Source organism: Mesocricetus auratus, unplaced genomic scaffold (genome assembly GCF_017639785.1).
Source record: "Mesocricetus auratus isolate SY011 unplaced genomic scaffold, BCM_Maur_2.0 Super-Scaffold_100009, whole genome shotgun sequence".
Lineage (NCBI taxonomy): Eukaryota > Metazoa > Chordata > Mammalia > Rodentia > Cricetidae > Mesocricetus > Mesocricetus auratus.
In genome coordinates this window covers 33,806,104-33,830,548 of record NW_024429193.1, presented here as the reverse complement: position 1 = coordinate 33,830,548, position 24,445 = coordinate 33,806,104, and positions in this window count along the sequence as shown.

The window sequence follows — 24,445 nt, the reverse complement described above, 5'->3', positions numbered from 1 at the left end:
AGTTGATTATAGTTCTTTCCAGGTCCTTGAAGAATTGTGATGGAATTTTGGTAGGGATTGCATTGAATCTGTAGACTGTTTTTGGCAAGATAGCCATTTTTATTATGTTGACCCTACCAATCCAAGAGCATGGGAGATCTTTCCATTTTCTGGTATACTCTTTGATTTCTTTCTTTAAAGACTCAAAGTTCTTGATATACAAGTCTTTCACTTCCTTGGTTAACATTATCCCCAGATATTTGATGCTGTTTATGGCTATTGTATAGGGTGATGTTTCTCTGATTTCTTTCTCTGTCATTTCATCATCTGAAGGTGTTTATCAGCTCTAGGATTTCCCTTGCGGAGTTTTTCGGGTCACTTATGTAAACTATCATATCATCTGCAAATAGTGAAAGTTTAACTTCTTCTTTTCCTATTTGTATCCCTTTTATCTCCTTTTGTTGTCTTATTGCTGAAAGATAGAACTTCAAGTACAATATTGAAGAGATATGGAGAGAGTGGACAGCCTTGTCTTGTTCCTGATTTTTGAAGAATTGCTTTGAGTTTCTCTCCATTTAGTTTGATGTTAGCTGTTGCTTTACTGTATATTGCTTTTATTATATTCAGGTATGTTCCTGTTATTCCTGATCTCTCTAGGACCTTTATCATGAAGGGGTGCTGGATTTTGTCAAAGGCTTTTTCAGCATCTAGATAGATGATCATGTGGTTTTTCTTTCACAGTTTGTTTATATGGTGGATCACATTGATAAATTTTATAATGTTGAACCATCCCTGCATTCCTGGGATGAAGCCTACTTGATCATGGTGGATGATTTTTCTGATGTGTTCTTGAATCCGGTTTGTGAGTATTTTATTGAGTATTTATTCACCAATGTTCATGAGGGAAATTGGTCTATAGTTCTCTTTCTTAGTTGTGTCTTTGTGTGGCTTGGGTATCAAGGTAATTGTAGCCTCGTAAAAAGAGTTTGGCAGTGAGCCTCTTGCTTCTATTGTGTGGAATACTTTGAGGAGTATTGGAATTAGCTCTTCTTTGAATTTCTGGTAGAATTCTGCACTGAAGCCATCTGGGCCTGGGATTTTTTTTGTTTGGGAAACTTTTGATGACTGCTTCTATTTCATTAGGGGTTATAGGTCTGTTTAGATTGTTTATCTGCTCATGATTTAGTTTTGACAAGTGATATCTACCCAGGAAATTGTCCATTTCCTTTAAATTTTCGAATTTTGTGGAGTACAGATTTTCAAAGTATGCCCTAATGATTCTCTGGATTTCATCAGAGTCCTTTGTTATTTCCCCTTTTTCATTTCTGATTTTGTTAACTAGCATGTTCTCTCTCTGTCTTTTGGTTAGTTTGGACAGAGGTTTGTCTAGTTTGTTGATTTTCTCAAAGAACCAACTCTTTGTCAAAGTGTCCCATAAGTTTGTCTATGTTGTGTCTTCATTGTCATTGAATTCCAGGAATTCTTTAATTTCTTTTTTTATTTATTCCTTTACCCAGGGATGGTGCAATTGTGCATATTTCAATTTCCATGAGTTTGTAGGGTTTCTGTGATTTGTGTTATTGTTGAATTCTAATTTTAATGCCTGGTGGTCTGATAAGATACAGGGAGTTATGCCATTTTTTTTGTATCTGTGGAGATTTGCTATGTTTCCTATTATGTGGTCAATTTTAGAGAAGGTTCCATGTGGCACCGAGAAGAAGGTATATCCCTTTGTGTTTGGGTGGAATGTTCTTTAGATGTCTGTTAAACCCAGTTGGGTCATAATTTCTATTAGTTCTTTTGTTTCTTTGTTAAGTTTCTCTCTGGAGGCCCTGTCTAGCAGTGATAGCGGAGTGTTGAAGTCTCCTACTATTAGTGTGTGAGATTTTATGTGCATTTTGAGCTTTAGTAATGTTTCTTTCATGAATGTAGGTGCCTTTTTATTTGGGGCATAGATGTTTAAAATTTAGACTTCATCTTGATGTACTTTTCCTTTGATGAATATGAAGTGTCCTTCATCTCTTTTGATTGATTTTAATTTGAAGTCTAGTTTGTTAGATATTAGGATTGCTACACCCACTTGTTTCTTGGGACTGTTGGATTCCCAACCCTTTACTCTGTGATAACGTCTGTCTTTGATGTTGAGATGTGTTTCTTGTATGCAGCAGAAGGAAGGGTTCTGTCTTCAGAACCCAGTGACAGAGAGAGAGGTGTGATGAGCAGATTGACAAAGAATGGGCTGGCAAAACCAGCAGAGACAGTTGATCTGAACAGGGGAGAGCTCTTGGACCCCAGACCGACAGCAGGGAGGCCAGCATGGGACTGATCCAGACCCCCGAATGTGAATGTCAGTGAGGGGGCCTGGGCAACCTATGGGGCCCTGAGCAGTGGATCACTGTTTATCCCTGGAATACAAACAGACATCGTGTGCCCATAGCACAAAGAGGGATGCTCTCTCAGCCTGGACTCTTAGGGGAGGGCCTGGACCCTACCCTGATTGAAATGACAGACTCTAGATATACCCTATGTGGAAGGAATTGGCAATAGGGTGGGAGGCTAGGGGGGTTGGGGTGCAGGAGGAGGGGAGGCAGAGGGAACTGGGATTGACATGTAAAACAAGCAATTTAAAATTAAAATAAAAAAGAATTATTATATTTAAGTTTCCTAAAATGAAAAGATCATCCTATCTGTCTTATATTAAATGAAGACTGTTGGGCTTTAATTCCTGTATTAGACTGTGGGCCATCGTCTTAACTTCCACATAATGCTTAGTTATTTCATTCTAATTGGTTTCTTAAAAGAATTTTTTATTTTCTGTACCCTTTTCAGCATGGATATTATGGAAATGATAGACTAGCTTTAGCTTCAAAGTCAGAAAAATTGCCAACTATTCTCACTTTAACCCTTTGTCATATGATATCTTGGGAGCATAAATGAAAATTAAACTATTTAGTCACAATGCATCTAGTAAGGTAAAATGTAGTAGCTACAACTGTGAGTGCTATTTATTGGATACTCTGTGCATTATTTTTAAGAATATTAAAAGTATTAATTTCATTTATGCTCAAAAACTGCTATAAAATGAATACAACTACTATCCATTTTCAGAGACCAAGAACAGAAAGTGTTATGATGCTAATGAGATTACATGTTTATTTATTTACAAGTCTGTCATGCAACCAAATTTACTACTGTGCATTAATCTGGTATAATATGATATATTGCTGTAGAATTTTTTTAATTATAAAGAAAATGTAATTTTCTTTCAAGAATTGCTTTTTCAAGAAGGAATCATTCATGAGCTGAGGTTTCTGGAAATAGTTGAATTTCTATAGTTCTTTAATGTTTACCCTTCATTTACATCTATTATTTATTCTAATATGCATTTATACATTTAATTATTTGTGAGCTGATATTGAATTAGTAGAATTAGTACTGCTGAGCTTACTTAGAAATGAAGAGTTTAAGCTATAGACATCTATCAAGGGATTTTTTTTCCTTTTTTTAAACACATACACACAAATGTACACACACACATTACTTTGTCTCTTCTAAAAGCACTAATGTATTCAGCTATATTTTTAACAACCCTCAACACATCAAAATGAGTGAAATATTATTTTAGGAATAATCTCCATAACTGATATTTATGCAATTGAAAGTGTGTTTTCAGAGAATATTTCTGAAAATCATTTTCAAATGTCAAATTCCATATCTTAATTGAATATTTACATATCACAAAGGTATTTTATTTCAAGCTAAATTTTCTTTTTTTAAAAAATAGAACAAGAATTAACCAGCATAATTTAGAGATCAGGGCATATGATTCTTAGCAATTTCTATTTTCTTAGATTGAATTGTTTTAGAATTTTTCCTGTTTCCTCGAAATAGATTTCTACAAATAAAGATTTATATTTTCCTATTTCATATATCCCTTATTAGTTTTATATGAATGCCATTGGCTACTTACCTTGTTATTTCCATCTATCCCCACTATACATATTTAGCCATTGTATTTTCTGTTGCTGTATGTCTGTGTGAATATATGTAGAAACGTCTGTGTCCATTTTTGTCATTTGTATGCATATAGTTTCAAGGCTAATCCTCTGCATTGGGCAACTAATAGAAAGTAAAACATCTTTGGGAAAGGCTAATTCCTTCTTTCCCACCATTCATTAGTTGCATACAGTTCTTTCTCTAAGGGTAGGATCCAGGAAATTTCCCTTTGTTTTTGTTGTCATTTTGGCTTTCAAGACAGGGCTTCTCTGTGTAGCTCTGGCTATCCTGGAATTTGCTGTGCCGACCAGGCTGGGCTTGAACTCAGTGAGATCCACATGCCTCTATCTCCTAAGTGTTGGCATTAAAGGTATGTACCAACACTGAGCAGCTGAAATTTCCCTTTCTAAGTTAATATTTGCATTCACACTACCATTGTTCTGGCCTTATTTATGCAGTCATTTCTAAGAGAGATGTTTTCACAGTAGACTTCCTAGTGTTACAGACATTATAATTGTTTTGCCCCTCTGCTGTGATGTTTCCTGAGCCATAGATGCAAGAGCTGTGCTTCCCACGGTCTGTTGATCCTTACAAATAGTAAAATCCCAGAGACAAATATTGGGAGTCAAGCTGAAGATCAGAAAAGCTAAGCAGTCAGTCAGTAGCTGTTACCTCTACCAAGGCTGAAATGGAGGTCCTGTGTGACTGGAAACTGTATCTCACAAAAGACCCTTTCTTTCTTCCTTATTTACCTCTCTAGTACTGAGATTAAAGGTGTGAGCTCTGCTACTCTTTTAGACTGATTCACTGCCATGTGACTGGGTGGTCTTGAACTCACAGAGCTCCACCTGCCTCTGTCTCCTTAGTGCACTGCTCAGCTTCTATAGCTAACTAGTGTGGTTGGTATTTCATTCTGATCCCAGGCAAGCTGTATTAAAGCATAAACAATACATCACCATATCTAGTTTTTTTTTCTGTGATGTCCTCCATTTGTTGTAAAGAGAGGATTTGATGATGAGGGATACCATACTTATTTGTGGATACATGGATAAGATTTAGGATGTAGTAAGGAACTTAAAGTTATACGTGTCTAGCAAAGAAACAGCAGTAGATTCTTTTCTAAGGGTTATGTCAAAGTGTTCTTCAGATCTCCAACTTCTTTCAGCTTTGTTTCCTGCAGCACACTTCTCTCTCTTGGGCTGGTTCCCCTCACTGTTAGCAATTCTCCTTGGCAGGTATCCCATAACTGTGGCATATCCACATCTTGGAGTCTCCAAGGCAATCCAGTTTTCATCTTAATGACTTAATAAAGTGGCCCCATTCTTTAATGTATCGTCAGCAAGTTTTGGCTCCCTATTCTGAAGTTTCTTTAATTCATTAGCTTATGAAAATTGGTCTTTACAAATAATTTGTGAAAAAAATGCAGCATCTAGCCATGCAAGCATACCAAATGTTGCACAATTCTCTGGAGACATAACTGAAAGGAAAATTTTCTAGGATATAGTCCTGTGATCATAAACAGACAGATAGCACTAAGTAAACTCCTTGGATTTAAAACAAAACAAAACAAAAATGAATGAAATTGTGGAAGGAATATGGTGGAGGGCAAGGAAGGAATTGGGGAGAAGAAATGGGGGCATGTTTGATCAGGAGACGTTATAAGCCTGTGTGAAATTCTCAAACTATTTTTAATGGAAACCTAGATGAGTCTTTTCCTTCAGTACAAAAAGAAAACCATAGAAGTATTGTTTGATTCCTGAAAGGAATTAAAAGAAAGAGTATGCTGAGAGAAGCAAAGAACATCCCCCACATATGCACACATAGAGCACACATGCATGTGGGAATGTGTTTGAATATGCATTGATTAGATAAGAATATATTGACCTATTTATTATTAATTTCCATGATTAGAAAGCCTGGATCTTCTAGGGCTGTCACAATTAAGTGTACCCATTGTGCAAAGTACACTTCTCAGACCAACCATGAACTAATACTAAGAGGTAATTAATAGCAGATACTTAGAGAATTTATACAAACATGATGACTTTGACTGGGGCTAGCCGTGTGTGTAATTACAAGAATGGGACTTTAACCCTGTGGCATATGTTTTACCTTCAAGTGGACTACAAATGCTGAAAAAATGAAAAACTGGGTGATCATCTCTGCTTAAGCAGATTTCATGACACTGCTGAGTATCAGTGTGCCAGGGAAGCAATGGGACTGGTCTCCAAAGGGAGAGAGTGCATAAGTAGAATCTGATCCCAAGGCTTCACTGCACTACTACTTTTGCTTTTACTGCTCTGTTTTTGTATTATATTTTGATAGAAGAGGACTGTAATTTCTTACACAGCACTTTCCCAAGTCCTGAGAATCATTCCAATGGATCATCATACCTGAGTGGTCAGTGGTGTGCTCCACATTTGTAACAGGGTACACTGAGTTACAGATGTTTTGGAGACCCCTGAGCCTAGAGTTGGCTCCTGAAATGGGGGCAGTCTTGCTGGGGATAGATTCCTAACCTGTATATTCCCCTGATACTAATGTCATAAGTCATAGCAATATTCATTCCTGCTCCACTTCCTCCATGCTTGTGGGCAGCTATAAGCTTCAGGTCACAAATCTTGTTATTCCCATTGCCAGTTCAGGAGCATTTACTGTAGCCTAGCTGTGCATACCTGGTGTTTGATTACTGGGACTGCCGTTTTAGATTAGTGAGTTTGTGCTTATTTCTACAGAACACTAAGTGTTCTTGTCTTTTCTGCTTTTGTAAACTGCCTAACACCTAGCAATTTCTAACCACACCCTGACTAAGTGGTAGGGTCAGAAAGTTGGATGTTTTTTTTACACTGGATTTACACTGCAACATGAAGCTGTAATTTACTTCTTTGGTCAAGCTATTCTTGAGATGTAAAGTGGAGTGAAAATCAACACTAAAAGCACTTTGAGTACTCCACTTTGAAATTTCTTTAAAATTCAGCAATTAAGTATGGATAAATAGGAATTAGAAGAGAATAGATCTTAATTTGTTTGGCATTGGACATCCTCTGAAATTGGGGGAAATGTTCTTTTATATGGTGACAAATTGATACAATTGTTATAATGAATAATTTTTAATTACTGCTTCATTTTTTTCTAGATTTTATTATAGCTAGTTTAGTTGATTCTTTTCTTTTCTTTCTTTTTTTGTGTGTGTTTTGAAACAGGGTTTCTCTGTGTAGCTTTGGAGCCTGACCTGGCTATCTGGTTATTTTCTATTTGGAAGCTATTTGTTTTTGTTTTATCCTAATATGCTTACTGTATCTACTTCCAAAACTCAGATCCATATTCTTTACATGTCTTCTAATTATTGATTTATGCTGAAATTTAACCTGGAGGCTTAGAAGAGGTCTGTGGTTTTACTGTAGTGTAATTGAGAAGATGGGTATGGCTTATATTCCAATAAATAAGAACATATGTGTTATTATGGCGTAAACTTAAACATACTGCTCAAAACTTCCTCTGAGTTAATAAAACAGTCGTTGTTTCTTTCATTTCCAACATAAGCACACTAAGAATATTGGGAAAACGTTGAAAGGTGAGGTTTACAAATATTTATTGTAAAGAATCCGATGTAAATTAATGCACATTGACTGTAAACTCAAAGAAATTCAATCCAACAAATAAGACCCAGTGACCAAAAAAAAGCCACTTCTAAATCTGAAATATTTAGTTTAAAAGAGAAAAATCAAGTCACCACATCCAGAAGGCAAGGTTGTCTACAATTCAGACATTAGCAATCTTATTTTAGAAGAACCTGTTTATACTTGTTAACGGATGTAAGTCTCTTTTTAGCATTAGGTATGTTCTATTGAGTCTACATTATAAAAATTCATACTTCCACAGAAGCCAAGGATTATTTAAACTGAAAAAAAGTTATTACCCTAGAAAAATATTCCCTTTCTAAAATACCTAATAACCAGGCATTAAATTCTACTGTAGGGCATAAAATATTATTAACACAGACATAATTCTACAAATAAATTGTAACTCTCTATGATTATTCCTAGTAATTTATTATAATCATTAAGATAGACAGTCCAAAAAATATACATGCAGGTAACATTACACAGACTGATTAAGGTGTATTTACATATTTAGCAGTATACATACAGTAAATAAATATATGTATGTAACAACAAATAATAAAAAACAGAAGCCATGAATTTGAAAGAGAGAATGAAGGGGTATATGGGTGTGTTAGGAGGGAAGAAAGAGAGGGAGAATGGTATAATGATAATTCCAAAAAAATGAAAGAAATGTTTTTTTAATGTGAGGGAAAGGAGATATTTACATTTTTTCATGATAAAAGCATCACAAAATAAGGCCACAAAATTATCTTTGTGCCCTAAGTGTACACCAATGTATTTTTCTCCTACTGCATTTCAAATATATTTATGTTACAAAAGTTATGTGTGTACTATTTTTGTGATAATGCAATGAAGATCACATATCCAACAACTGGTTCTCTAAATATAATAAGTAAGTAAAAACGAAGCTAGAAAAGTTGGATTTATAAAAGATGATTACTGACATTTTTCTGTGTACCTTTGAAATTAATTTAAACAGCATGAAAGATCTGAGTGGTCAGTGTATGACATGTTTGATGGTGATGCGATGTGTAAACTTTTATTGATAGATGATCTATGTTTTTTAAAAGATGCAATTAATTTTTAAAAAGCAGCATTTCATACTGTTTTTGAGTGTGAATTTGAGCATCTGTGTTGACAGTATGCAAAGGGTATATGATGAACAAGATAAGGGCATATTCCAGAATGAACAATTTCAGCTGAGGGTGGTAGTTCATAGCTGAGATCCCAGCATTTGGGGAACAGAGGGAAGAAGATTGTTGTGAATTCAAGAATCATATGGGCTACATGAGAAGTCCCTCTCTGGAAATAAAAATTATAGTGTCAGAGCAGAAAATGGGAAATAGCTACTTCCTGGAGTAAGAAAAGGGAAAATACGCAAATATGAACACATAATTTCATATTTAGTGGGAAAGTAGAAAATATAGAAACTATATACGAATTTAATTGAAAACCCAATATTCATCTTCTAAATTTCACTTAATATATATACGCATGATTTTTTATCTGTGTATTAAATATAGATAATCTCAAACATATTATGGCCAAGATATTCATAATACTTGCATGATGTTATCACAAAGAAATAGTTCACAGTTAAAAGACTATTTATATTTTAATTGTTTTAGGTTTATTCACTTTGTTTTACATGTATAAGTCTCTTGCCTGCATGTATGTTTGTGTACCATATGTGGGTGCTGAGAACCAAATCCATCCTCTCCATAAAAGTGTTTGTAATTACCAAGCACAGAGAGAACTCCAGGTCTAGATGCTCAGTGTTTAGTTATTATAAAGCTAATGTCTGTCTACCTTGTGTCTTATATGATTTTGTCCTGTTTTGCTTAGCTAAATACATAAATATGCATAAATTACTTTTAAATCTAAATGTTTATAAGTAAAATATTAAAGATAAATTTGTACTTGAATTGTTTAATAAAAGAGGCATTATTTGAATATGTTGACAACAGACCTTAGCTGATGAAGCATATCCTACATTATTCATATTTACATCTGAGCAAATGTCATCAGCACATGTGTTGGTCTATACATTTGGTGAGTGGGAGAAGAATGATGTAAGGAGACCTGGCATAACATGATGCAGTATGATGTAGCATGATGCAGTATGATGTGGCATGGTGTAGGAAGAGCTGTCTACAGTAAGAGGCTGCTCACTCTTTGTCTCCTCAAGGATAGCACATTTTTCAGGTAAATTCCTGGAACCCAGTTTCAAAGAGGAGATGAGCAAAGGAATCAAGATCAGGCTGGCAAAACCCACAGAGGCAGCTGACCTAAACAAGGGAGAACACATGGACCCCAGACTGATGACTGAGGGGCCAGCATGGGACTGATCCAGACACCCCCCCACCCCAGAACCTGGGTTCAGATAAGAGGCCTCGGCAATCTATGGGACTTGAGTAGAGCAGTATTTATTCCTGGCATACAAACAGACTCTGGGAGTCCATTTCACATGGAGGGATGCTCTCTCAGCCTGAACACATGGGGGAGGATCTAGGCCCTGCTGGGAATGATATGACAGACTCTGAAAATCCCTCATGGAAAACCTTACCCTCCCTGGGGAGCAGAGGGGGGGATGGAGTGGGGTAGGGGGTTGGGAGGATTGGGGAGCCCGGGGGAGCAGGAGAGGGAGAGGGAACTGAGAGTAACATGTGTAAAACGATAAATAAAAAGAGGAGAAGGGCCGGGCGGTGGTGGCGCATGCCTTTAATCCCAGCACTCGGGAGGCAGAGGCAGGCAGATCTCTGTGAGTTCGAGGCCAGGCTGGACCGACAGCCTCGAAAACAATACAGAGAAACCCTGTCTCGAAAAACCAAAAAAAAAAAAAAAAAAAAAGAGGAGAAGGAAAAAAAAGAAAAAATGTTAAAATACAGTTTTCTCAAGAACAACACAAGTTTCTGTGTGTGTGTGTGTGTGTGTGTGTGTGACTCTTTGATTAGTATTTAATATCTAACTGGGTTTATGATGTAGAGAACAGTATCACAGGGAAAAGCAATGTGGTGGGAATGTGTATGACTCTTTAACTCCCATTTAATATCTAACTGGGATTATGATGTAGTATCACAGGGAAAAACGTTGTGGTTGGAATGTGTGTGATGCTAACTCACATCTACTATCTAAGTGAGGTTTTGATGTACAGACAGTGTCACAGGGAAAACAGCGTGGTGAGAATGTGTATGCTAACTCACATCTACTGTCTAAGTGGGGTTTTGATGTAGAGACAGTGTCACAGGGAAAACGGCGTGGTGGGAATGGGAGGAACAGGGAAAGAGGTGGCTTGTGGCCATTCTGAATTTAATCCAGATGACTTGAGTTAAAACCCGCTCAAAATGAAGATGCTTCAGTGGAACAAGTCCTACGGAAGCCATTTATTTTCATTGTCTAGAAATACATTGTTTGTGGACAAATGGCAGGACGCCATTAGTGAAATGGAGATTTTATGGCAAGTTTTCATTATAGAAATTTAAGATGAAGTGGATCTATTCACTCCAAGGTGACTTTTAGTTCCCTTGTGTCAGCTCTGAGATACATTTAAATGCAGCTAATTTATAGTATGTATATGGAAAGGAAGGCTGTCAACTACAAGCTTTCAATTTTGGAGCTTCAATTTATTTTTTAAATGTATGTGTTACAACAAAACAGCTGGTATAACCTCATTTCTTAATTCAATTTTTGGGTTTTCCTTATACATCTGTTTTCAAGGTCATTACTAGCTCACTAATAAAGGTAAGATGGTTATAACTGTGCTTACGAATTTTATTTTTAAATAATAATTCATTTTATCAGAATGTGTGGTTTATTGTATAATGTAATCCTTTACTTTCTTGTTGCAGTACCATAGAGAATAGGAATTTTAATGTACATAAGAGGAAATGAGAAATTGTAGTTTCATGTTCTCAGAACTGTCACTCGTGTCTTCTGAGGCTGAGAGGAATTAGGGCTGTGAGCAATTAAAGGCAGAAATGAAGGGAAATGATTCAGAAGGTTATGAAAAGGGATTAGTGGTAAAATTAGGCAGTATCACATGCCTCCTACCTGCTTGATTTTTTTCTGCAGTCCTCACTGCCTGCAGGACACAGATAACTGTTTCTGCATTATGTCTTATGAAGCTAATGAATGATTCAGGGTTGCTATTTTAAAATCGTTGGTAAAGTTAAAAAACTAGGGGCATTATAGTTTTCCTTCAAAAGGAGGAAAAAATTATTATCAGAGAAATCATTATGTGCAACTGTCAGCATCTTGCATAGACTTCTCAGCATTTTGTGCATACTATGAGTTATTAGCTTAGCAAGCTTAATTCCAAAATAAAATAAAATTAGCAAGTATGTTTAACTAGGTTTTCCTTAATCCCAGAATATGACAACACATTGTTATAGTCTGACTGTGACTTTCCTAGGATCCTTAGGGGACTTGTCAGGAAAATAATGCTAGGCTCTTTGCTTTTTGGATGGAAAGAGTAAAGGAATCCAAATGGACGACAAGATTCCTGATATTTACTGACTGCATAAAATCAGTACAAATGTGGATTGTTGCAGTAATTGGCACTCATGAATAAAGCAGTTGAAATGGTCAGTTTGCCTCTCACACTCAGTATGACCACCAGAGAAGGTATTCAAGAAAATCCTCCAAAGTTCAAGGTACTACCACATAAGAAAGTTGATACTAGCCATTATCTCATTATCTCTATAGAGATATATAGAATATATATTAATACATATAATACATAATATTAGAGTTATAGGTTCAGATAAAAATTTTGTAGTTGCTGAATTCGAGGCCAGGCTGGACCGACAGCCTCCAAAACAAATACAGAGAAACCCTGTCTCGTAAATACAAAAAAAAATTGTGTAGTTGCACGATGTTTTTTACTCTTTTGGCTTTCTGAGTGACCCACCATCCAGCTCCTGAATAAATCACACACAGAGGCTTATTCTTAGTTATGAATGTCTGCCCTTAGCTTGACTTGTTTCTACTCAGATTTTATTGTCTTAAATTAACCTGTCTGCCTTTTTCCTATTGGTTTTTATCTTTCTCCTCTGTATATCTTAGTTTCCTTCTTACTCCTTGGCTGGCTGGGTGGCTGGCCCCTGATGTCCTCCTCTCTTTGTTCTCTCATTGCTCCACTGTTCCTCGTGTCTCCTATTTATACTCTTTGCCTGTCATCTCCACCTATCCTTGCTCCTGCCTTGCTATTGGCCATTCATCTCTTTATTAGGACCACCAGGTGTTTTAGATAAGAACCGTTACACCTTTTCACCAAATTAAACAAATGTAGCGTAAACAGAAGTCTCATACTTTAAAATAATATTTCCCAGAAAAATATCCATATTTATATAGATGTGGATATATATAAATATATAAAATGTATACCTATATAACTTTATTTTAAAAAAGATATATATATATATATATATTGACTAGAGGGGAAATGTATATTCAGGTAAAAATAAAAAGCATAATGTAAATTACGTGACTTTTAAATGTTAACATTATGATTTAATTTTTCCTATCCATTTAATTACACAACAACTGTGATTACAGGGTATTTGGATTATGTTTTTACTATTTTTGTCATCTAGACTTTTTATGAAAAACAGTACCTCAGTTTTATACATGCCAGCTCCCTTCATTTTAGCCAATCCATGAGTAAGTAAGGTCTGGCTTTTCAAGTTCAACGGTGAGTGCATTTATTGACTTGGTTTTATGGCTTAGCTTGTAAGTTCTATATGTTATAAACAGTAATGGATTCAACTATGGCACTTTTTTTTTTTTGGTTTTACGAGACAGGGTTTCTCTGTATTGTTTTGGAGGCTGCCGGTCCAGCCTGGCCTCGAACTAACAGAGATCCGCCTGCCTCTGCCTCCCGGGTGCTGGGATTAAAGGCGTGCGCCACCACCGCCCGGCATCAACTATGGCACTTTAAAATACCCTGTATTCCTAGGCATCCACTTCTGCTCTCGTCTTGCCTTAACCCCCCCATTCCACTGACCTCCTGGCACCCCAAGTCCAGATTTTATATTCATGGTACCGTTCCCTCCTTTCCTCCTCTTTAGTGTCCTTTCCCTTTTCCTCTTCCTTTGAGTATCCTAATCGCCCTTCATGGTTGTCTTTATAATTTCACGATCTCAACTCACACATAAAGACTAGGGTCTGGGATTTGAATGTGAAATAAAATGTGGTATTTGTGCTGATAGATGGCTCGGCTGATGAACGCACCTGGCACCAAGCACCCAAATCCCAACCCAGGGACCCACATGATGGAAGGGGAAAATCTGCTTCTGCCAGATGTCCTTTGACCACACACCGTTGCTATGGTAGGCACACGTGCACATGCAGACACGCATACAATACACAAAATCAACAAATGCAGTTTTATTTTATTTTTACGTTTTATTGAACATAGATTATTTCCATATACCTCCCCACCCACCGAAGTCCACACTCCACGTTTCATTAAGAAACAAGCAGGCATCTACACAAAAGATAAGGGCAAACATAATTTTAAAAGATAATATGTCTTTTTTTTTAGTCTGGTTTATTCTGATTAGCACCCCAGCCATATTCCCTTTCCTTCAAATGTCAGATTCTGGTTTTCTTTGGGATTGGACAAGATTCTATTGAATACCACATTTTACCAGTGTATCTGCTGATGGACATCTAGGCTGTTTTTGTCCTTCACCTATCATGCTTAGAACAGTAATACACACGGATGCTTAGGCACCTCTCTATCAGGAATCAGGAGTAGTATAGCTCGGGTTGTGGTGGCACCCATTCATAGATTGCTACTGACTCCCCCTCAGTATGGAGGTCTCTGGTACTGGTAATGTTTTTGGTGAGATAGTAGAAAAAAATGTTCCATGAAGCTGCATTGTGACGTCCACTTCAAAAATTGGAAAAATATGAGAAAAGCCTTCCCTGTAACAATAGTGAAATTCAGTAAATAAATGAGGGGATTCTGAAGCACCTAACTTGAATTGTACTTTGATTACCAATATAGCATACTACTCTGAGTAATTAAAATGTATTTTGGAGGTGGGTGACAGTGGTGGTGCACACTTTTAATCTCAGCACTCAGGAGGCATAGGCCAGCCTGGTCTCTACCAAGGTATACAGTGAAACTTTGTATCAAAAATAATTTTTAAAAAGATTGTATTTTGGTTGATGATAAGTTACTACTCACAGTGCATAGAAGTGTTTTTGGTACACATTAAAAAGTAATATTAAGGTTTTCATTTGAAAGTGTCAGTTTTCTTTTGTAAATATTGATATTAAACAGCATTTTCATTAGTTTTTGTGATAGTTTGAATGTAATTGACCCCTATAATCTCATAGAGTGGCATTATTAGGAGGTGTGGATTTGTTGGAGTGGCTATGGCCTTCTTGAAGAAAGTGTGTAACTGTGAGGGTAGGCTTTGAGATTTCCTATACTCAGGATACTGCCAGTATATTAGTCGAATTCCTGTTACCTCCAAGATGTAGGACTCTTAGCTACTACTTCAATTTCTGCCTGCATGTGTGCCACATGGTTGTGCGGTGCCAGCAAATGACAGAGATTGATGTTGATCCCATTTGGAACTGGAGTTAGTTCTTGAGAATCTCTTTAAGCTTCTTTCCTAAACACTCTAATCTTCCAGGAGGTTCCGTCTTCATGATTTAATAATCTTCCAGAAGATGCCAATTCTTAATACGGTTATGTTTGTGCTCTGAGATACATGGGGCAATCCAAGGAAGACAGTGCAGGGTATATTGATGCTTCTGGCAGCATGGTGCAGCTAGTCTCCAATGGAGGGAATGCCTAGCATCCCTGCAGAAGCACTTTTCGAGATTGTTACACAAGAGGCCTTTTAGCCAGTGAATTCCAGACTACCAAAATCTCGTATCTGATATAGGAGTTGCCCAAAGGAAAATTGCCCAAGCATACACGGTTATAATAATTCCAGTTTTGCCAGAAATGTCTTATGACCGAGATCATCCTATGGTTCTGAAATTCCCAAGAAAGAGTAGCCCATAAATCTCAGCAATAATTAGTGATTATTTGAAAAGATTACTTCAAGGTCTAAGAGTCCATCACTCCAGAGTAAATGCCAGGTGCAATGACTCTTCTAAAATTCAACTACACAATGAACAGATGAAGATTTCAATGTGTATCCTGGACACAATGCTGATGCTCAGATGATAGCAGTTCTTAACATGGTTGCTTATGTATTAACTCCATTAAAATTGAGGTGCTAAGTTTCAATTAAAAAATAAAAAGGTAAATAATTAAGAATATTATGCAATACAAACTAAAAACATGCCAGTAATGTGCCATAACAACCAAAGCACAAATGCATACTAAATTTTATAGACTACTGTCTATCCTGTTTCCCTCCCTTCAAATGTCCCTCCCGCTTTCCCTTTCACTCACTCCCTTTCTTTTTTGTTCCATGCCCTTGCTTCTTTTATACAATGGTGTATTTATGTCTATTTATGCAATTTCACTTGCACTAAATTTGTCTACAAAATATTTTTCATCTAGCAATGTATTGAGAATATCCCTCAACAATATGCCAAAATAATCCTATTTTTCAATATATTCATTGAAAGTATTTCTTGAACATCAATGTGCCTCATTTAATGTGTTAGGTGCTAAGGATCATCAGTGAACACCACATAGAATGAACACAGGGATTAGAAATTCCTATTTTAGAAATAAAATGAAGATTATGAATGGTTTTGGAGAAAATGGACATGAGAATATGGAAAAACAGGAGAAGAATTCAGTGCCCAGGTTAGCTGAGCCAGGAAAGTCCTAGGTAGAGGGGGACTCCTGTGATACAGTCAGTGAAGTAGACAGTCAGGTCATGTTTAGATGTCTGGGTTACATTAAGGAATCTCAGTAGAATGTTGAGTAGTATGCAGAGCCCTCAGGTTTGAGCAGAGTTTGGGCATGACAGTCCTGTGTTGACAATATATTCCAAATCACAGGATAGAACAAGGAGAAGAGAGAAGAAGAAGAAGAAGAGGAAGAAGAAGAAGAAGAACAAGAAGAACAAGAACAAGAAGAAGAACAAGAAGAACAAGAACAAGAAGAACAAGAAGAAGAAGAAGAAGAAGAAGAAGAAGAAGAAGAAGAAGAAGAAGAAGAAGAAGAAGAAGAAGAAGAAGAAGAAGAAAAGGAGGAGGAGGAAGAGGAGGAGGAAGCAGCAGCAGAAGAAAAGTGAATCCTGCTGGAGCAACCAGGGAAGTTACAATGATGAATTTGACTAAGGTGAAAGGATGGATATTCTAAGAAACGTTCTAATCTGGTTGAATGTCAAAATTGACAGTAATTATATTTGTAGAAGTATTTAATATGTATTATCAGAGAAAAATGTCATTTTTATGTTTGTTAGTATTATATAAGGCTGATTTAGACTAAATATATGAACGAATATACTTTTATTTTATTATAATGAATTTTCTTTTTGAGACAAGGTTTTCTATATAGCCTTGGCTGGCTTGGTAGTCTGAACTCTGTCTCAGCATCTTGAGTGTTGGGGTTCTAGGATGTAGAATAAGGGTCAGACTTATTGTGTAGCTTTTATTACAGATATTAATATTGAGCAATTAGCAATAATTCTTAATCATAAAGGAGGCTGTCGGCACACTATTCTCTTTATAGTACAATAGAATTCCAGTTCACCTGTCATTATTCTGATGGAAAGGTCAAATGAATTTCAAGGATTTTATTTGTTTAATTTTGTTCTGTTTTTCACTATAATACAACATATTTGACACAGCACTGGAGTTAGGAGTTTGATAATTTTTTAGTGAACTTAGGACATCATAGACGTTATGCTTTTAAATAGAGAAGCATTTTCAAAACTTTGTCTCTATTTATCCATGTGAGTGGAAATCTATTTAGGTGAATCTTGAATCATTTTTAGTTCATATTTTTAAGCCTTTACTTATTATTTAGTACATTTACAGTACTATGTAAAGGTATATTAAATTTGTTTTAAAACTTTCACTAACTACTTAGTCAATTACTCCATCTGGTGTATTAGTTTAGAATCTCACAGATTCTTTTTTTTTCTTGTTAAATGAGTTATTTATTTTTATTGTAGAGTTTTCAAAGCCTGATGTTTTTAGTTCTCTGATAGCACGACCTTTGTAGGATGCCTTTGACTTCCCTTTGAACATGGGTTGCATTGCTCTGTTTTCTTGTGGTGTGTCTATAGGAGCAGTAAAGAATTTCCCCCTCCTGCAATTTTGCCATGTCTGTGTATACATTATGAAAACTATAAACATATGGACACTAATGGGCTGTGCACAGAATAGAGTATAATATCTATAATATTGTTATTGTTGTTATTTAATTTATTACATAATTACACCATTGCTCTCTTTCTTCTCATCCTTCCCACACATCCCTTTCTCATTCTCTAATTCATGGTCTCCTTTAAGGTTATTTTTTTCTATGTACATATATATTTGCATATGTGTCTGTACATGTTTGTGTGTCTGATACATATACTTCAGTGTGAATGTGCACAGAAGAGTACAGATTTGGCGGGTCAGTTTTCACTTTCCCCCTGATTAGTGGAGAAGTCTCTCTTGTTCCTGATGCTGCACTAGGGGATACTGACTAAAAGGACTTGAGTTTATAGGTGGGTCTCTTATTTCCACCTCTTATCTCACCATGGGAGTTCTGGGACTACAAGTGCACACTGCAGCCTTCAGCTTGCTACATACATTCTGGGGATCTGAATTCAGGTTGTCATGTTTGCTCAGCAAGTACTTTTACCGACCAATCCATCTCTCTAGCTAAAAATCAGCAGTGGAGGTTTCATTTCTCTACTTTTTTGCTGCTTGTAATTATTAATACTAATTATCAAAGTGGCAAAATTGGGACTCACTAGGAGACAAAAACCGTATGTGTTGAAGGGAGTTTGTAGATAGGTTAGTTGAGGTAGAAAGCCTGTCCCTCACTGTGGGCTAGAATTGTCCAGTAAAGAGGAGAAAACAAGCTGAACATTCATATTCACTGTACTCAGCTCTTTGACTGCAGGCGCAGTGCAACATCTTTCTTGTTCTGCTGCTACTGTTTGCCCCAGTGATGTACTGTACCTTCAGATCGGGAACCAAAATGGACCCTTTCTTCCTTAAGTTGCTTTTGACACATTTATTCCATGCTTTCAAAATTGTAATACACTGCTGTATATTGATACGATATTTTGTTTGTCTCTGATGCTTGCAAAATTTCATAAGACCTACATGATCTGTCTTCAGACTGTGAATGGATACTGTTTATATTATGATATGAAATATTTTAACTTGTCGACTTCTCACATATTGATTTGAGTTTTTAAAAATAAGTTTGATAGACTTTTTCTTAATGTTGACTGATTATGAATGTGCATTATTTCATTTTATTTTAAGTACCATTTTTCTATATTTTTCACAATTTATTTTAGATTTCATTTTATTATCTTTTGTGCCTTAATATGAAATTGTCAACATATTTTACAGTTTATTTCCATTTCAGAATGTATTTAGTATATTATGAGGTGATACCTTAATGAACTGTATTTCTTCTGAATTATTGAATGTCTCTGTGGCCTCACATTTTTGGATTGTTGAAGGATGAATATTTTATGTAATGGCTTTTATGAAGATAAATTAAACAAAATCATTGTCAACTCCTGTCATCTAACTCCTGCGTGGATTCTAGAAAGCTGAATATTTGATTCAAAGCTCCCCTCTGAGTTAGAAGTGCCCATAGCATTAAAGTTCTTGCTCTGTGATGGGAAATTCCATGGAAGTCTCCTTTCTGATTTAAAGTGAGCTCAAGCCTCCCTGTTTTCCAGCATAACTCCAAATACGGTTCCTGGAGCTGCATTGCCACCATGTGTCCAAACAGAGAAACAGCATAGATGAAAAGCCTTGAATTGTATATTTTACATTTCCCAAATCAGGATACATGTTAGACACCTTTATGACATTTCAGACAGACTGTCCCCGTCACTGACGGCTGTTCCCTCTGGGTAGCGCCCCCTCCCCATCCTGTGTTTACTCTGTATCATTCCTCATCACCTGATTTCCCTCTCATGGCCTCTTTTCTAGATTTTTCCGCTTTTCCCACACTTGCACCTGTTTGCATATGCATGTAGACATTAACGGCTAGGATATACATACGGGAGCAAGCAGGCATTTTTGTTTTTCTGAGTCACATCACTCAATAGTCTATGGTCTCTTTGATAAGAGACCGGGAAGCTGCCCTTCAGAAAGGACTGCTGTTAACACACAGGAAAGGTGGGTCATGATAGCACGATGACCCCAGCCATTTACTTGGATTGAGGACTTTTCGTGAGCCAACCTTGTGGAGAGGCTGATTGCTTTGTGGGTAGAACGTCACGGTTGCTACTTCCAATTCAGTCTCACTGTTCTAGCTTTAAAACTGTTTTCTCAGATCCTGGGGCTGCTAATGTCTTTCTAGGCACAGAGCACTAATCAAAAGCTGTAGTCTTGCACTCCTTGTGTACAATCCTAAGGGTGTAATCTTTCCTTAATTTCAGTGAGAATTTCCTTTCTTTCAATGTGGAATTTGTCTGTTTTGGGTTGACCATGTATCCATGTGCATACTAATAAAATTTCATTGTTCTTTTTTTTCTTTTTTTTTTTCGAGACAGGGTTACTTTGGAGACTATCCTGGCACTAGCTCTGTAGACCATGCTGGTCTCAAACTCACAGAGATCCACCTGCCTCTGCCTCCGGAGTGCTGGGATTAAATGCGTGCGCCACCACCCCCCGGCCTTGTTCTTTCTTTTAAAAATTTATGCACCGTATTTATGTCTGGTATCATTTGCTTCAGCCCAGTGGATTTCCTTCAATGTTACTGATAGTATCAGCCTGCTGGGAACAAAATCTCTTTCCTAGGTTCCAAATTCTTCTTTCTGGTTTTGTGCGGGAAGACATATTTGTTGAGTACAGAATTCTAGAATGGCAATTTTCCCCCTAAGTTATTTGTCCGATCCTACTCTCATTAGTTTTACTTCTTTGAAAAATAGTTCAGTTGCTGGCTCTTTAGCTCTAGGCTCTTAAGCTCTAGGCTCATTTTTGCCCATATTTTAGAGAAATTTTATTATGTGTTATGATACAAATCATTCTTTGACTAATTTTCACACTTAAATGGCTTCATTATTTTATTTATTTACAGTTTCTCTCTGTTTTAGAAGTATTTAAATTATTATTCCTTCAAATAGATGATTTATTAAAGGGAATCTAATTACACTTTTTTGGGGGGTTTTGTTTTTCAACACAGGGTTTCTCTGTAGCTTCAGAAGCTGTCCTGGAACTCACTCTGTATTTATTTTAAGTGTGTGTATGTGCATATGTGCATGCATACATGTGTACACACACATGCCTACATGAATGTTTAGTTATGTGCACATGAATGAAGGTGCCAGAGGAGACCAGAGGTATTGGATTCCTTGTAGTTGTAGTTACAACAATTTGTGAACTATGTACCATGAGTGATAAAAACTGAACTCTGGTGACTGGAAGACACACCGTTGCTTTATAACAGTAGGCCATCTCTCCAGTCCCACATATAAACTTGAAAAAATACTAACAATTTACAACTTTCCTGCCTTCCTTCTTTCCTTCCTTCCTTCCTTCCTTCCTTCCTTCCTTCCTTCTTTCCTTCCTTTTTTTCTTCCTGTCATTTTTTTTTCCTGGTCTGCCATTGTTTCTTTCTTGAGGCAAGAGTCTGCTGCTTGGACTTACCCATATCCTAGTAGTAAGCAATTCCTATGCTTTACTGTTAGGAATAGGTGTGTCTATAGTTAAAGCTAATACAACCCACATAATTTTTCTTTGTTTCTAGTGTCTGTATCAAATTTTGGATAGCTTTTGTCAATTGTCTTCATGGTCAGTACTTCCTAATCAAAATTAAAAGTGTTGAAGGTATACCTCCTTGAGAACCTAACTCTTCCTGATGGGCTGTAACTTCAATTTGATATAAATTCTTTCTTCCAAAAGTTGACTTTAGTCAGTGTTTGAATACAACAATAGAAAGAAAACTAGGACAATCTTCAAATGTAAATTCAGTCAATTAAAATTAGTTGTATAAAACACTGATTATTAATTCATATCAAATGAAGAGCATTGCCAAATTATACTTTTGTTCATGATATTAAGTTCTTTCATTAACATTTCCTCTCACTGTTAGGGAAATTTTAAATACTTTAAGGCAATATGTCTTCAACACCTCAACGACTGAATCCTTAAGAGGTATGAGGCAGCTGATTTTATCTGAAAAGGCATTATGCAAGCATGGTCAATCAAATGTCAGGCAAGATGAACAATAGGATAAGGGGCCAGGTGTGCTACACAATAAGCACTTCATATTGGAAAAGGAACAATTTACAAATTGATCATCTGTCTGGTCATCTGTTCCCCAAATAAAAATGTCTCCACCAATTGAATATATATCTAAAATAGTAAAGCCTCTCCCCAAAGTAAAGTGTGTAAAAACGAAGAAAGGAGAGAGAACTATTGATTTCACAACTTTGGCATTATATATATGAATCCTACTGGTCCTTTCTTCTCTTGCTTATTTCAATATGGGTGGTTTAATATTCTGTGTGCAAGTTAATTTCCTACCCATCACAGTAACACAAAACCTTTTTTAAAATCTTTTTTAATTTAAATTTGAAACAAGCTTGCTTTGCATGTCAATTCCAGCTCCCTCACAGCTCCCTTCCTTCCCTGCCCCTCCACCAACCCCCCAAAACCTCCACCTTATCCCCACTCTGCTCCCCAGGAAGGGTGAAGCTCTCTAAGGGGGATCTCCAGAGTCTGTCATTTCATCCAAGGCAGGGCCTAGGCCCTCTCCGCTGTGTCCAGGCTGAGAGAGCATCCCACAATGTCCATTTGTATGCAAGGAATAAATACTGATCTACTACCCAAGGCCCCATAGATAACTGAGGCCTCCTCACTGACACCCATATTTAGGGGGTCTGGATCAGTTCCATTCTGGACTCTAAGCCATCAGTCTGGGATCCAAGAGCTACCCTTTGTGTCAGTTGTCTTGACACAAAACCTTTTAAATTGGATAGAATGATGACCAAAATAGAGTTATAATGCAAATAATAAAATTCCAGAGACAGATATTGGGATACAAGCTGAAGATCAGAAAAGCAAAGCATCCAGCCAGTAGCTCTTACTTCTACCAAGGCTGAAATGGAGATCTTATATTCAGTGTGACTGGAAACTGAACCTCACATGAGACCTTTGCTTGTTCCTTATATATTCTCTAGTGCTGGGATTTAAGGTGTGAGCTCTGTTACTCTTTTAGACTGATTCACTCTCATGTAGCCATGGGTGTCCTTGAACTCACAGAGATCCCTCTGCCTCTGTCTCCTGAGTCCTGGGATTAAAGGTGTGTGCCACCACTGTCCAGCTTCTTTAGCTAACTAGTGTGACTGGCTTTGCATTCTGATCTCCAGTGGCTTTATTAGATCATAAACAATACAACACCACATGGAAGAGATAGACAAGAATTTGAGTAGCAATCCTATTTGTAGTGTTTCTCATTTGCTAAAGACTAATTAAACACTAATAGAAATTCTAACACTTTCAGGATGAAGGTACTACAGAAATGCTTCCTCTACTGAAAAACACAAAAGCACAAATGATGAAATCACTCACTTGCTGGAAATGAAAACATGACATATCAGAAGGCTGGAACTAAATCTAATATTTGCCATAATATTTAACAAAATCCAATAAACTCAAATTAAAATATCATGTCATAGAACTAGATAGATCCTAAGGATAATAATGCTTCAAAGTATAAACTAGCTTGAGCTAAGAGGTTAAATGTGGCTTGGTTTAAATTATACTGGGATTATATGAGTAAAAATTTTGAATATGTGAATCAGTCTACCACAAGATCTAGCTATTCCACTCTGAGGCATATACCCAAAAGAGGCACATTCATACAAAAAGAATATCTGTTCTACTATATTCATAACAGCATTATTTGTAATAGCCAGAACTTGGAAGCAACCTAGATACTCTTCAATTAAAGAGTGGATAGAGAAAATGTAATACATCTACTCAGTGGGAAAAAACAATGGAATCTTGAAATTTGCAGGCTAATGGATGACACAAAAAGAAACCATCTTGAGTGAGGTAACCCAGTCATAAAAAGACAAACAGGGTATGTACTCTCTCATATATGGATTTTAGACATGGAGCAGGGGAGTGGCAGCCTACAATCTTAGTGCCAGAGAGTCTGGGAAACAGGGAGGACTTTAAGAGAGATAGGATTGGTACCCTAGAGAAGGGGAATGGGACAGGATGTCTTGAGCAGATTAGGGGCATTAGGGGAGGGAAGATGAAGCTGGGAAAAAGAGAGGGGAAAAGAGAAGGGGAGAGGAGGACATGGAGGAGCAGGAAGGTTGAGTCAGGTGAAGAATAGAGGAAAGCAAGATGAGAGATACCATAATATAAGGAGCCATAATAGGTTTGAAGAGAGATCTAACACTAGTGACATGTCCAGAGACCTACAAGCATGACACCAAGTGACAATCTAACAAACATTGGGGAGGCTACCTTAAATGCCCTTCCCGATTGATGACTTCCTTGTATGCCATTCTAGAATCTTCATCCTGTGGCTGAAGAAAGCAGAGGCAGACACCCACAGCTAAACACTGAACTGAACTGCTGGAACCCAGTTTCGGAGAAGGAGGAGTGATGAGCAAAGGGGTTAAGACTTGGCAGGTGAAACCCACAGAGACAGCTGATCTGGACAAGGGGGAGCTCATGAACCCCAGACTGATAGTTGAGTGATCCAGCAT